The following is a 10,014-nucleotide window of genomic DNA, read 5'->3' on the forward strand; positions in this document are numbered from 1 at the left end:
TATATGCATATTCAGCTGAGAAAACAACACAAAAAGAAGGCCAGGCCAGGCAGCATATGCATATTCATGTCCAGATCATCACACCAACGGTCCAACATAAACCCTAAGTTAAACATCCGATGGCAGAAACAGACAGTGCAACCGCAAGTGTCAAATTAAAGAAACATATCAAATGAGACTCTATGCATATTCATGACCAGATCATCACAACAACAGTCCAACATGAACCCTAATTTAAACATCTGATGGCTGAAATAGGCAGCGCAACAGCAAGTTTCAAATTAGAGAAGTAGATCAAACGAGACTCTTGAAGACAACGCAGCTACCTAAATACAACATTGCATGAATATTAACTGTCATAGTGCAACTTCACCCGTTTAAAGTCGGCTGGACAATTATTATTCACAATATATATTTTTTAAAATTCACAATTAAATGAGATACAATTATTTAGTCTAGAAAAATACTATTCATGGTTGAATATATTGGCTTAGATATCTAGTAAGATTTTCTCATTCATTGTACATGTATGTCACCCGTAGAGGATGAGGACGTGAGCCCGCAAATGATGAGGTGATTTTTAGTATGTCAAACATTATTTTCTATTTTTTGGCTATCTAACAAACAAAAATAAACCCTAAGTGAAACATTTTATATCTAAAATAGGCAGTGTAACCGTAAGTGTCAAATTAGAGAAACAGATCAAATGAGACTCTTGAAGACAACATAGCTACCTAAGTACAACATTGCATAAATATTAACTATCATAATGCAACTTCACCCGTTTAAAGTCGGCTAGACAATTATTATTCACAATATTTATATATATATATATATATTTTTTTTTTTAAATTCACAATTAAATGGAATACAACCCTTGATATAATTTTGTCTGGAAAAATACTATTCATGGTTGAATATATTGGCTTAGATATCTAGTAAGATTTTCTCATTTATTGTACATGTCACCCGTAGATGATGAGGATGTGAGCCCGCAAATGATGAGGTGATTTTTAGTTTCTCAAATATTATTTTCTATATTTTGGTTATATATCTAATAGACAAAATTAAACAAAGATATGAGATGCTTAAAAAGGTGTGAGGTGCTCAATGAGTGCTGTTTTATCTAAAATGGCTTTGATATAATTAAAAATGGGTAATGTTAGGGAAATCACAATTTTTAACCAAATGATATGTCACTAATAAGAAATAAGCACGATAATCAACATTTAATATAATCCAATAATCGACAACCACATAATTTAGTTTGCAAATTTAGTTTAAAAAATTTGGTCTCGCTAGCATTATCTATTAAAAATTGAGTCATGTAATCATAATATTTTAAATTATTTTGTCAAAATTTTGATGTAAAATTTGACTTAAGTGAATGACACGTTTGTACCACGCATTATCAAATAGGTGATTGAATTTAAGCCTTCAATAATTGAGGTGAATATTGCTCGATTGGGCTACGAATTCATTGTAAAGTGCTCACATTATTTTATTTATTTATTGGTAGGGTTTTTTAATTGATTGTCTCTTGAATGGGTTGACGATCCCACCTTTGCCCCATAAAAGTCAATTTGACTCACTTTGCCCTTCAAATTGTGTTTTTATGTTCCACGTGAAAGTAGGATTTTCTCCCCTCTTATTACTAATCTCTTTCATTCTCTTTTTTCACACTATTTTTTTTGTTTTATTCTCTATATAAAAAATTCAAAACAAGATGTAGACGTTGCGTAATCGCAATCGTTTAAATAGGAAGAGATGAAAGGGGAAAGAGATTAGGAAGAAAGAGAATCCTACTCCTTTATGGTGTGCCCTGTCCACATAGTTAGATAATGATTAAGCTGAATTTTGGAGCTTAGTTTTAACAGTAGTTGTTAAAACTTAAATTTATGGGTTATTTTAGAATTTGTTAGTTTTGAGAGTTGTTTAGACTTGGTTAGTGATAAAGCTGAATTTTAGTAACGTGAGATTTTTATTTATTTGTGCATTTTTTTTTTTGTCGGCTAAAATTTTGCAATTTTAGACTTGTTGGTTTTGTTATCCTATTGATTATGATACTAAGTGGTGGTAGAGAAAAGAAGTTAAAACTAGAACATTATTAAAATGTTGAAGAAGAATGTCCTAACTACTAAGATAATTCACCGTCTACAATTTTGTTACCTAAGTGCATTTTTCATCCTATCAGTGCGTAATGTTAAACTTTACTCATAAAAGTTTTGATGAAAAAAAATTATGTAAAGAACCAACTATTTATCATACGCATGTTCAACTGATAAAACAACACAAAAAGAAGGCCGGCCAGCGTACGCATGTGTCGGCACAGGCAGAGTCGGTATATATGCTGAAAACTAATCAGGGGTTGGTGACTTTTCATGGAAGTCTTTATCCTTGTCTCCCTTCCATTTTTCTGGGTGTCCTAGCAGTGCGAACCCACCAAACACCACACCAATGCTCCAATATACATAAAACCCTAAGTTAAATCTAAAGGCTGAGATTAAGATTGAATCATATTATACGTGGATCTGACGGCTGAAACAGGCCGAGCAACCGCAATAGAGAAGTGGGCCAATGGGACTTTTAATGCCAACGCAATTACAGACCCTCCTCAGTACAACATTCCACAACTAGTCTAAGCTAGTGGTGCAACTTGACGATTTTGGAGATAAAAGAAGGCTCTCCCAAAAATAGCACTCTTCGTTAAGTAAGGACGCTCTCAAAAGTAGAACTCTTTATAAATCCTAATGTGTTTGGTACAATATTTTAAAATATTAGCACGAAAATTATGATAAAAACATAAGATGATGGAGCCTATGGATATTCCATTTTTAAGAGAGTTTCCTTGCATTTGCTTTCCAAAGCGCTAGTACTACTATGAATTCGACATGGAATTACTAGTGGTATTGGTGAATTACTATTGGTACTGAGACGTAGATACAAGGACACGATTCAGATCTGGATGGATGATGAGTCCTTATATCCACAAACCTGGCTTTCACCATTAATAATGGAGATCAGAAATCAACCGCCCTCCTTCCTCTGATGAATTGAAAGACTCCGCAAGTGTATATAGTAAATTATCCTGGTAGATAGGGCATTCGCACTGCATTCCAAATTCAAAACCCTAATGAAAACATGATATTCCTTAAGTGGAGGAAAGCTGCTAGGCTGACCATTGCACTTGGTGTAACTAATTAGCTATACATATATATATATATATATATATATATATATATATATATATATTTGTATATATTATAAAGAAGGGGAAACTTGATATAGGTCCAATTTTTTGAGTAGGAATAGTCCAATTTATTAAAATAAGTCCAATTCCTTAAATCTTATTATTTTATTATCAATAATTATCTCTTAAATGATGAGATTTATTATAAAAATCAAATTTCTTCCTAATTATCAATTTGATTATTTATTTATTTTGTTCTTTATCCCATTTTAACCTCATTTATAGATTTTAGTTTTTATTTTTATAATCAACCTATATCATAGGTTAATTATATTTATCTACGTATATGACAGATTTTTTTTTTATAATCAAGTAAGATTCATGTGTCTTGCTTGTAGATATATTATGTTTTTTTCTACCTTTTAGTTAAGGTTCATATCTTACTTATAGGTAAGATATACATTCATATATTTGTTACTTGAGTTAAGGTAGAATGATTTGCAGATAGATTTATGTCAATATATATATATATTTTTTTGTTATAAGATATTAATTATATTTTTTGGGGTTGAAAATTCATAATATTAGAAGATTTTAATTGATTTTTAATATTTTTAGAAAATATAAAATAAGCATTAAAAAAATAAATACATATAATTAGGTAATTGTACTCACTCTTAAAAATCATTTATGTTTTTGAACCTGAATCTAAAAGCCCCAGAAAGAAAGAAGAGAACTGTAGGTTAATTTGAGCGTAGATGACAGAAGAGAGTGAGCACACGGAGGCAGCAATTGTATAAAATCATACCTTTGGGCGGTGCGTGCTCACCTCTCTCTCTGTCAGCTGCAATCTGCGCGCTCGCTGGCTTTATTTCACCACTTAATTTTAGTAGTCAACGTTCAAAACCTTAATTGCTCATCAATGCCCCTTCTTTTTCCCACAAAGGAATGGGAAATTAAACCAGGCCAGTCCCAGGCCCCGCCTCCTTCTGCTCTCCCAATTCTCCTTCTTCCAGGTGTCTTTCCCTCCACCACACACACACACACACACACACATATGAAACAGATAGCTAGATACCCTCTTACTCCCAGCTCTTATTTTTATTGTTTGGGAAATTTAGATGTTGTATGTATATTCATATATTTCTAGATGTCTGTATTGATCGGCGTATGTATTAAAATTAAGACATATGACATACAGGTTTTGGGTTTGTCATTGTTTTTGTTATCCTGATCTTACTCACTAAACGGTGTACTCCAGTTCATGATTTCGACTGACGTACCATACCATAAGTGGCTCACCGTACTTCACAATCACAAATGAATGAATTACAAGATAAGTTATTTTAATGTATTTATTTTCCCGTTTTAATAATTTTTTATTGAATTTAAAATTGTAAAGAATGACTATAGTTTTAACGTTGGTTGACGGTGTTGTCTCCGGAGTTTGAAGAGGACAATTTTGGGGGGATTAGGATTCGGATTAGGAGTCTATTCTTTCTCTTTTTTTCATTTATTTTCTTTTTTTTTAAGGAAATTGTTATTAGCATTCTAAATTTCTCATTCTATTCTTTAAATATTTTGTATTTAAAAGAAAAAAATACACTTACAAAAAAAATGTATAATAAAATTTTTAAAATACTAATAACATTTCTCTTTCTTAATTGTTTTTCTTTTTCTATATAAAATTAATATAAAAAAAGAAAGACACGCTTCAAATCGACCTCTTCAAACTATTTGACGGGACAAAACTATCAAAAGGCACGCTCCAAACTCACAGAGACCACACCGTCAACCAACATAAAACTTTAGTCATTCTTTACAATTTTAAATTCAATAAAAAATTATTAAAACGGGAAAATAAATACATTAAAATAACTTATCTTGTAATTCATTCCTCTGTGATTGTGAAGTACAGTGAGCCATGTATGGTATGATACGTCGGTCGAAATCATGAACTGGAGGATACCTTTCTACAAGGTACGCCTTACTGTTCAAATTTTCATGGAAATTCCCGCAATTGTCCTTTTCTTTATAAAGTATTTTATGAAAACCCTCTGAATCCCTCTTCTATTTTCGTGGAAATTCTCGCAATTTTTCTTTTATTTATTTTTATGAAAACCCTCTTCGTCTTCCTCCTCCTCTTTTGCTGCTTCTTCATGCAAGTATAATTCCATGTTCATGTCGTATAAAAACTGTAAATTATTAATAGGTATACATTGAGCCCTTCTCCCCAAATCGGCTGATAAAAGGAAATCTAAACCATCTGGACACATTTTACACTTTTCCAATCTGGCCAGATCTCGGCTTTTTTTGTGTCATAAGTGAGGTTCTTAACTCAAAATACCTTTTCAGAAAAGAAAAAAAGAAGAAAGGTGTTCTGTTATTCAAGTATGTATAATTTTGTTTTATATTGTTCTTTTCTTCTGTTTAATTTACTTATCGTTCCCTTTTAATTAATTATATTTGGTAGGAAGTACAAGTGAAGTACTTGTTGATGTTTTGGCGTCAGTGAGTGGCAGCAGATTCTGCTTCCATTATATTGCCGCAGGTTTAATCATCAAGGTACGTATTGTAATCTCCTTGATGTACTTCAGTTTATCAATTTCTTTTCTGTTTCGTACTGTTTTTACATATGTTTAAATTTTTAATCTGGATATTTTTTTTTTCTTGGGGAAGAAATACTGATTGTCTTCATGGTTTCGGGTTAGTTAAATATGATCGCGGAATGGGTTAGGTCAATTACAAGTTGATGCTAATGAACTGGTTTGAAGAACATTACATAGCTAATCCGTGTTCCATGTGAGTTTTAAGTTTTTATCAGATTAATGATTACAGTTGACCTATTCTAAGGGCTGATAGGATACTAGAAATGGTTATCCAAATTGGAGTGTGTGAGTAAATTGTAGTAGTTAAAGGGTTCCTTTTTAGATGTTTGACACTTTGACGTCAGGTTAGAAGATTACTTCTTGTGGTTGTTGTTGTAAGTCTGAAGTCTAAATATATACCAGACTAATTGAGACCAACTGTTGAGAGCAGGTTGTTATTGAAAAATATATGGTTGTTGATTATTTCAATCACAGAGTTTATGTAACATACGATTGAAGGTATGAATGAGTTTCATATTAAGGCCAATTCTAGGTTTGAGCACAAAAGAACTATTTAATAAACTTTGGAACAAATCGTAGGTAATATACGATGAAAGATGTATATTCCTGATTAATATTTTTATATTTGAGTCCAAAAAAAGTGGTTGGTTTGAGTGTTTGGTTTTCTCTTCCAATGCACATTGTTAAGGTGGAGTCTATGCCTTGGAATAGAAAACATTCGAGTCAAACCCATATTTCAGTTTTAACAATTAAGTATGTGCATTAGAAGAGAAAACATTAAGGTCAAAACTCTGAATGTGATTTTTAACAATTTTGGTATGTGTATTAGAGATGGTTGGGGTCAAAACTCATCTTATTTTCCTTGGTCGAATAGCACTTTTTATTGTTGGCATGGGATCCACCTTAGACTCCAAATTAGAGTCACATATTAGCTGAAAACTTCCAATTAAGTTTCTAGTGAATTGGAGATGTTTTGATTCATATCTAGACTCAAATATGAGATTGGAGTCCAAAATTTTCTAGTGCATTGGAGATGGTTCAAGTCTCCTGAACATTGGCGAGTGCTTGCCTCTCATTTTTAGACTCAAATATAACATTATTTGAGTCTAAATTTTCCTGTACATTGGAGATGACCTAACATTTTGGCTTTGTTACATAATATTTGGCAAAGTGATATTCTAAACTACTTTAATCTACTATGACGAGGATTCGTACTTAGGTGCAATGGGGGATTCATGATTAGGTACAATGTGGCGGGTACGTTGTCCTAACCAATTGGCCTAACCAATTGGCCTAACCCACACCTTCTGTTTGGGCATAACTAGATGGCTTAATTATCTTTAGTCCAAATAAATGGCTTGAATATGCCTTTGGAAAATCCTTTTGACTGAATTCCCAAAGTTGAGCTTTTTTACCTTGTTTGTCAAAATTTTCTGGAGTAATTTATGCACTAGTTAAAATATCGTGTTTCTTTTTGTCTTGAAATTACTATTCTTATATTACAATTTGGACTTGTGTGTAACTCTAAATATAAGTTCGGGTTTTTTCTGTTATATATGTTAACATGCATGTAGCCCTTTCAGATATCTTTGTTTTAATTCATTTCCTATATCTATTCATCTCCGTGGTATTTGAGTAGGTTTGTTCTTGCTTTTCTGTAATATTTCTATCCATGCACACTGTTCCTAATTACATGTTTCTATCACTTTGTAGTGAAGGTTTGATCCTCCTTTTCCTTGGTACTTGATGGGTTTTGTTGCTTCCTAGAATCTTAGTATTGGAAGTGACATATTCCAAATTTTTTTTCCATGCCAATCCTAATATCATTATATTCATGGATTCAATTTTATTGCCAATTTATCTTTTATTATGCGCTTGAGAGAATCTTTAGTGTGCATCGTTCACTACCTTGAAGTAATTACTTGTATTGTTCTTTAAATTTTTTCATTGTGGATATTTTGTTGTGAGAAGGAATATTTATTATGTTCATACTTCCGCATTAGTCGCACACGTTGGTTTAATTAGTTTCTAGTAGGGGTTAGATCAATTACTAATTGGTGATGATGAACTTTTGGTTTCTTCTTCATTTCGTTGCAATGAGAAGTTTATAATGAACTTGAGTCATGGAGATGGTTTATAAATCGATTACATATTAGTAAGCATCATATCGCTCAAGATGTGTGTTTTGATGTTTTTAGAATATTGCACTTCACCCTTGCTCAAGGCTAGGTTTGAGAACCACCCAAATGTCATAAAATGAACAATTTTCCCAAATTGGTCCTCTAACTATTTGGTCTTGGTGGGCATAATTAAATGGCTTAAATTTCTGAGATCCGAAATAAATGGCTTGCATCCCTTTGGTATATGCTTTTAAGTTTCCCAAGCTTGGATATTCTGTAGTCTTTACCTTGTTTAATTAGTTCCATGAATTGTATGCTTTGTTATAGCAGTTTATGCACCAGTTAAAGTATATTTTTTTATTTATATTACAATGTGGATTGTGTTCAATTCAGGCTTGCGTGTAACTCCTAATATTAGTTTCGTTCCTATTTCTACTCATCGACCTTCTATATTTTTAAATTTTAACATGGCATTTGAGTATATTTGATCTTACGTTTTTGGTATGTTTGTATCTTTGCACACCGTTTTTGGTTATATGCGTACAACGCTTTCTAAAACCTAATTATTTCTAATTTAGGGTGGATTCTTCTTCTCTCCACTGTTTCATTTATATCTTGCATATAATTCTCAATACTTGATGGTCTTTGTTGCTTCCTAGAATCTTTATATGTTCATTTCTTTATTTTTATTGCCTTTTCTCTTTTATGCTACGCCTAAGAAGGTCTTGAGTGTGGTTCATTGCACCTGAATTACTTAATTTCCTTGCGTACTTCCCTTGTGGGTGGAATACAGAAGTGAGTTTTGGCAGCAACTACAAATTAAAGTTGGCTGCCACTTCTTTAGTGTGGTTTCTATTTTTAATTAATCTTCTTCCTTCTGTTCAAATCACCCATTTTCGTTAAAGTTTGATAAATTTTACATTGTTCAATCTTGATTAGTTGACTAGAAGTCACATCAGGAACATTTGTTTTGAATTGGGGTGCCCGGAGAAGGGGGGGGTGGGTTTGAGCTCTTCGGATGAGTTGCAGTATTTCCTATTGTTGTTATGCAAGTTCCTCAAGAGGCTTTTGGGTTTAATGACTAGAACATTTGATAAACTAGGACGAGAATGAAATGCATAAACGATTGTCGTTTAGGTGTATTGGCAACATTCAGGTTTGGCACTTTGCCACCTTTCAACCTTGAACACCATGATGAAAATTTTGTTCTCAGGATGGGGTGCGACATCATTCTAAACTGTTAACTCATGACACAAATGGTAATGGTGTGTGGAACCTCATCGTCGCCTACTTTTCTAGGATGTCATAATAGCTGACGTATTGGCTGTTTTTTCAGAAGCTGGAACCATTTTGTGTTGGTTTCTCTCCATGTTTAGAATGTATGGGCTGCATTAATCCCTCGTTTTTATAAATGTATGTTTAGTGTGACTCTCCATCTGTCTCTCGAGTTTTCTATATTTGTTCTGACGTATGAACGTCCCATATTATATGATTTTCGTGCAGAACCGTCATGAAAGATGATGGGTCAGGGATGGTGTGGAATGAAGCAGTGAAAAGGATTTCAGAAGCACAATACCAGGATTCAATCTCACCACTCAAAAGTTCAAAGGAAGATGGGCGGGCGATGGAATGCCCTGATATATAATCCCAGAGACCAAAACCGCTAGGCTTGGCACTATCAAACTCTATGATCATGAGAGTTTGAACACAAGATTTCGAGTGGAAACCACCGTCAAAAACTTTCCATGTTCAAACGGTCGAAAGGAATCTAGTGTTGGACGGCTAGCACTTAAAAAAATTGAGTCTAAGAGATAGCATCACTTTATGCTCATTCTACATGATCACATGATTGTAGTTAATAACTATGAATCATAAGTTAATCTTGCTACTAAATTGTTTTACTCTCTTAACGGCTGGGTTGAAAATTGAGGATTTTGTAAAAAGAATAACATGCAACCTTTGAGTTCCATTGGCAATGTTTAAACTTTTGAGAAAGGTTTCACAATCTTGAAAACAAAAACTCTTTCATTTTGCATATCCTTGCACATTTAATATTTTGTAATAGACTAGTAGTGTAAGGATGTTTGTTTATTAG

The 10,014-nt window shown here is 32.9% G+C and overlaps 1 long non-coding RNA gene across 1 annotated transcript; it reads left to right on the forward strand.

Moving 5' to 3' along the window:
- Positions 1–5,179: 5,179 nt before the first annotated feature.
- On the forward strand, positions 5,180–9,939 carry LOC137719989 (uncharacterized). Its single transcript, XR_011066455.2, has 3 exons — positions 5,180–5,581; positions 5,664–5,755; positions 9,423–9,939. It is a non-coding gene; the product is annotated as an uncharacterized LOC137719989 (long non-coding RNA).
- The last annotated feature ends 75 nt before the right edge of the window (positions 9,940–10,014 follow it).

This window comes from Pyrus communis, chromosome 15 (genome assembly GCF_041283825.1).
Source record: "Pyrus communis isolate YQ-2024b chromosome 15, ASM4128382v1, whole genome shotgun sequence".
Classification (NCBI taxonomy): Eukaryota; Viridiplantae; Streptophyta; class Magnoliopsida; order Rosales; family Rosaceae; genus Pyrus; species Pyrus communis.